The sequence below is a fragment of the Ptychodera flava genome, chromosome 9, assembly GCF_041260155.1.
Source record: "Ptychodera flava strain L36383 chromosome 9, AS_Pfla_20210202, whole genome shotgun sequence".
In the NCBI taxonomy this organism is placed as follows: domain Eukaryota; kingdom Metazoa; phylum Hemichordata; class Enteropneusta; family Ptychoderidae; genus Ptychodera; species Ptychodera flava.
The window spans coordinates 10,010,054-10,016,569 of NC_091936.1; the positions used below are offsets into that span (position 1 = coordinate 10,010,054).

General features: G+C 37.6%; 1 long non-coding RNA gene across 1 annotated transcript; it reads left to right on the plus strand.

Annotated features, from left to right (window-relative positions):
• The first annotated feature begins 2,491 nt into the window (after positions 1 to 2,491).
• LOC139139937 (uncharacterized) lies at positions 2,492 to 6,134 on the plus strand. The gene is made up of 3 exons (XR_011553909.1): positions 2,492 to 2,570; positions 2,822 to 2,975; positions 5,722 to 6,134. It is a non-coding gene; the product is annotated as an uncharacterized lncRNA (long non-coding RNA).
• Positions 6,135 to 6,516: the final 382 nt, after the last annotated feature.

Below are 6,516 nucleotides of genomic sequence, written 5' to 3' on the forward strand. Positions count from 1 at the left end.
GTCGGAATCAAAAGACTCAGAATTGTAGACAAAAAGTGTCACAACAATAGATGTATGTACCGGTTTACTGTTCTCGTTCGTTGTAAAGCTGTTGTTCTATTCATCGAATGTTCGTAAACTGCTACAACCCGCTGCAGTTATTATCGAATGGACATCCCTGACAGTTGTATCAATACAGAGATTGTAAACTATTAAGGTTATATACTCATATCGAATGTACATCGATTCATGGTTGTGTATTACGTATCATTCAATTTGTTGGTGTATACCATCGTTAAGCAAACAGCTTTTGTAAAATGCAACTCCCCAAACTGTCTTTTTAATGTCTGGCCCCCGAACAGTGTCGAAAAACTAAATCCCCTGCTATCTACCAACCCCCCGGTCAAAAATGAAAGTTCCCTAAGTTGGAATCACGTGGTGCCAATTTCTAATTTCTAATTTCGATTTGCTTTTAACATTGCACAAATAGAGGTTTCGTCTGTAAACTCGCTATTCGTACTGGGGAAAACCAACGACAATATAATTTAGCATTTTACCCCCATTCCTAATTTCTATTTGCATTTATTAATTAAAAATTAGGTTGGCCTGCAAAGATGCCGCGCTGAACTTGTCATTCTTAAAGGGACATAAGCTGTAACTTTTGACTAATTTTTCACTACTCTGTGTTTCAATGTATCAACTACAGAATTTTACTATAATCCGATCATCATGACCAATGCTCAGTGTCTTGCTTGCCAAAACAGCCTGTATATATGAAATGACCATTGTTATTTTGATAATTGTATTCTAGTCCGGACCTGAATCCAAAATTTAAAAAATAACAATGCAGATTATACTCATATAGGGTATATTTATGAGCTAAATATTAGGAATTTCTCCATGGTTCAGCGATTCAAATCCGTTGACATTATTCGGCCAACCATTTTTTCACAATGAAATCAAAGAATGAAAGTAGAAATATGGGCAAAATTCAATATTTCATCCGTTCGCTTAACCATTTACATTAAAATTGGACCAGATTTCTATCTTGACTTTGTTCTGTTAGTATTCTATTTCTGAATTAAGAATAACACGTTCTTCGAGGTATCATTGTCGGCCAACCTTATTTTTAATCAATACGGCAAATGTGAATTACGAATTAGGTACAATACTGAATTAAGTGTTGATTTTTCCGAGAATGAATAGCGACCTCAACGACTAAACTTCTAGTTGAGCGATGTTGAACAGCAAATCAAAATTAGAAATTAGAAATTGGCTCAGCATGATTTCTACTGACCCATTTTCAATATCACTTCATGGGTCCTTGACCGATATGGTTTAGGTGTATACGTGACACAAAGTACTTGAAACCCAAGCAATCATAATTTGTAACTTTTTTTATAAAATCCGTACTAAATGTAACCATTTTATCAAAATTTTGCAAACCCCTATAACTTATAAGTTTGGACGGATTTTTTTCCACACACTTTTTCCATGGGCAGATTTTGTTTTTGTAGATTTTCCCTTCGTTTGTCTCCACCTTGCATAGTAGTACCGAGGATATATGTAAGCTTTAGTTTTACATCTGAGTTTTTTACGTCAAGCATTTTTTCCCCAAAATCTTACATACAATCATAGACCCTTGGGTCTATGATACAACCACCCCAAGATATTAAATGGTCCGCCCCTTAGCCTGTTTGGAAACGCGCGAGGTCGTGGGAATCCTCAGACCGGAAGGTGTGCCATTGAGTCCGTTTTCTCACATTTCTTTACAAATATTTGCTACAATGTTCGATGATTAGTAATCTGGAATGACAGCTGGAGAAAAATGATGTGATTGGACGAAAAGTTTCCACGGGGATCCTGTCGTATAGGCAACGCCTCTGGTGGGACTCGAGATTGGATCAAAGTTTGTCGTAACACGGATCATTTGAATCGAAACTCTGTGCGATCGTCATGTCGGTAAAAGTTCGTATCGGGGGTGAGGTGTTGCAGCTCCCACTTCCCCTCCACACATCGAGATTAAACGTTTTGACCGGGAACACATTTAATGAGAGGACAATGTATCTCGTTTCCGACGAAACAACTGACTCTGGGCGAAAGGTGCATTGGCAAACGGAGGCGGGCCTATTTGAAATTCCTGAATCGGAGCTTGACACAACATATGAAGTTCGGGGGATAATACCGACGAGTGGATCGTCAAGTCCGAGTCGACACAATCTCCCAGCCACGACAGTTACTAGTAACAGTAACAACACTGAAACTGGTACACCACCGGCAAACATGTTTTACCAGCGACCTCAGTCGTCAAGACAAGGAGGGTACCGCCACCCGGCACCTTGGCTAACATCGGGGCAAGCACAAGTTCGCAAAATCGACGTCAAGAGTCCAGTGTAACTAAGGCAGTAACATATCTGCAGTTTGAAGAAATGGTTTTGAAAGACACTGAGGTAATCCCCGTCTCAGTAACAGCAAGTTCCTGCGGAATAAATGTTGTTTGTGAAAAGCTGAAGGCGAGTTGGGTTTGGATGAAAACCTGAAAATGCTTGACAGGAATTACATCCCACTGAGAGAAACTCAGGCTACACAAAGTAAGTATTGAAAATCGCATTTTTTTTACTCTAGGGCAGCTTTGGAAGACATTATTCCGAGTTATTCCTAGTGAAGTATGCATACTTTTTGCGAAGACTTCCTGAAGTTATAAGCGTAGGTAATATTGGACGATTCACCGTTACGCAGCGTTAGACTGCAAGCAAAATATCTGCGGTATACCCGAGCCCACTTCGTATAGTATGTGTGTTTATTTGTACAAATTGATTTTTTAATTTTTTTTCCGATATAGAGCTATCGTACTGGAGTAGCGCAAGGAAACTTTACGTCATTTCTGTCTCGGACTTCGAGGTTTTGAAACTACAGCGCAGTGGAGGCAACAAAGAAAGTCCAGCGAGCTAGATGACATAAGAACAGTTTTGGAGTCTGTCAAGAGGCAGTTACACGTAAGTCCTTTAGCGAGATTAATAGCCGACAATGTGCTACACATTTTCTGGCACACTTGTACATTGTACTTTAATACCGAGGGAAAAAATTCGTGACATTATTTGGCCAACCATTTTTTCACACTGAAATCAAAGAATAAATGTAGAAATATGCGTAGGCTAAATGTCAACATTCGCTTTACCATTTACATTAAAATTGGACCAAATTTCATATCTTGAATTTGTTCTCTTTAGCCTAGGATTTTTAGCTCACGTGGGTCACACACGTGAGCTAATGTTTCAGCAATGTCTGTCTGTCTGTCTGTCTGTATACACGATATCTCAAGAACGGCTGAACAGATTTAAGCCAAATTTGGTACACAGGTTCAGATCACAAATGGCAAGAACTGAAAAGGTTTTGGTGGGTGTGGCTTGCATATTAATGAAATTATCAAAGATTTAATTTTTTGATATAATGGTTTCCTATGGAGACATAAATGACAGTGTTGACATATATCAAGAACTACTGCACAAAAGTTCAAGAAACTTCATACTGATGTCAGTCTCATAACATTATGATGATGTTATAAGTGTCATGTCAATAATCTGCTCATTTGCATATTTAATGAACTTTTGTAATTAGCGATATAACTCGGAAACTACTGCACCAAATTTGATGAAACCTGCTACTAGTAACGATCTTGTAGACATCTGACTGTACTGTGAAGCATTGTGGACTGTAAAGTAAACTAACTGCTCATTTGCATATTTAATGAAGTTCTATAATTAGGGACATAACTCAGAAACTACTGCACCAAATTCGATGAAACCTGCTACTGGTAAAGGTCTTATAGACATCTGACTGTACTGTGAAGCATTGTGCACTGTAAAGTTAACTAACTGCTCATTTGCATATTTAATGAAGTTTTGTAATTAGAGACATAGCTCAGAAACTGCTGCACCAAATTTGATGAAACCTGCCACTGGTACAGATCTAATAGACATCTGACTGTACTGCGAAGCATTATACAGTGTGAAATCAAATAACTGCTCATTTGCATATTTAATGAAGTTTTGTAATTAGAGACGTAACTCGGAAACTACTGCACCAAATTCAATGAAACCTGCCACTGGTACAGATCTAATAGACATCTGACTTTACTGTGAAGCATTTTACAGTGTACAATTAACTAACTGCTCATTTGCATATTAAAGAAGTTTTGCAATTAGTGACATGACTCGGAAACTACTTTACCGAATGTGATTAACCTGCTACTGGTATAGAGTTGACAGATATCTCTGTACTGTAATGCATTGAGCATTATCAAATTATACTGCAATAGAAGATGCTGTACTTCATATTTACTTACATTCTCTTGTGTATTACTTATTTTTCAAACACGTGAGCATATTCAGTTCATATCTTGTATTCTGAATTAAGGAAGTATGCACCTTGAAATCTAAGTTTCCCAGATCGTCTAAAAATTTCAGCTATTGACTGTATATTGCCTAAGGTGGTTGTTCATAAAAAACATATAGGGTCACCCGGCTATATTTTGAAGAAAGCGCCCTCTATTAGGCAAGAGTTCTAGTTCAACACATTTTACTCACAATAGTATAAAACCATCCAAAAAAAAAAGAATTTTGTCCGTGATGTGACGTTTTCCCCACTATTTTTAGTTGTCCGAGGGGACTTATAGAGTGCCTTCTGTCTGTGCGTGCATGCATGCATGCGTCTTTTCACACAGATATCTCAGACATGGTCTGGGTCAATTTCTTTCAAAGTTTGTACTAGGATAGTACCCTACCCCATACAGATGCACGTCAATTGTTTCAAAATGCGATTAAATTTGGCCATGTTAGAGGAAGTTTTAGTTTCACTCTCCATAGACTTGCATGTATGAGCACCTCTGGACTTTTGGAATAAATTTACTCTTGATCTGAATCTGAAATAACTGACTTTGACCATATACTTTACCATGTCAGATAGGGTGTACGTTCATGCAGATGTCTCAGACATTCCGTGGTCAGTTTGTTTCTGGGTGTTTATGACAGACACCTGGCTTTTGAGTGTGACATTGAGCAGCCTTTTGTTAATTAATAGCTTATTTGCATATTCAATGAATTTAACAACTCCTGCTGTAAATTCAATTAAACTTGCTGGAGATATTTGTTTGTGTACATGTTAAACTGTATCAAGAAACTTTTCAGATAACGAAATAATCAAGGTACATTTTACCTTAAGAATAACACGAACTTCAGCACAGCAACTTGTCAGCCAACCGTATTTCTAATCAATACAGCAAATGGGAATTGTGAATTGGGTAAAATACTGAATGTAGTGTTGGTTTTCCCGAGTAAGAAAGCGACCTCAATGACAAAACTTCTAGTTATCAATGTTAACAGAAAATCAAATTAGAAATTGGCTCTGTGTGTTATACTGAATTCATTGGTACCCGAAATGGTTAAGGTTAGCGTACTTGGAACTGGCCGTTTGTCTTCATTTTTGCGACTCTTAGACACTCCATATAAAACCTCACATATTTTGATCATGTTAAAAATACATGTATCGACACATGTAACATTTCGTGATGTATGCCTAGGCTATGGAAGTATAGCTTAACAGACATTTTTTCAAATGCTGTAATCAAAATAAAATCTTTGAATGTATCATGTTGGGAAGTAACTTTAGCTGAATTTCTGCTCTGTGTATGGAATAGACGGTTCTTCGTGATCTAATAAAGTAATAAATTATTGTATTTTACAGTCTACATCTGGAACACACGCAGGTAGTTCGACATCCGACAATATACTTGGAATATCGTGCATGATTTGTCTTGACAAACCCGATTTCCCTCTGTACTTCTGTCCTGGAACCTGTAACAGGATTATTGGCTGTATGAAGTGCGTGCTGCCATTAGAGTCCTGCCCCCAGTGTAGAGAACCAATTCCAGAGAATCCTCCTCACGTGCGTGGTATAGATCATTTGGCAGATGAGGGAGGATATGATGTGTCCTCCGAAGAGACACTGTCCGCTGCATTGGCCCAAAGGTTTCAGACAGAGTCACACCCACATGTAGTGGAAATAGATGATGATTCTAGTGATGATTTTGTTGAAACCAGAAATCAGTAAACATATGTGAATCTGATAGTGTAAGGGTCCAAGATGGCTTTCATATATGGAGGAATTTTTATGCTGTGTCAAACCTGGAAATTTATGTTCCGGTGTTAGCTTTGAATTACTGACTGAAAAAAAACTTTGTCAGTGTTAAGGCGATACTGAAGGATTTAAGGAACTCATGCGTTGCTAAAGATAGAAACCTTCTAAAGGCGCACACATGCAAGTACAAAATCTTACTGTTCCGTTGTTTTCTATGGATTTTATGCTCCTGATATTTTGAAAATTTTCAAAACCTTTCAACTCTCAATTTTCAATCATTCAGTCCATATTTGGTAGAATTATTGAAGTCAATAAGGAGAATATAGATAAGCATGCTTTTGTAAACTTCATTATCGTTTATGAGATATTGCCATAATACCCTTCAAAATTTCATAAAATTAA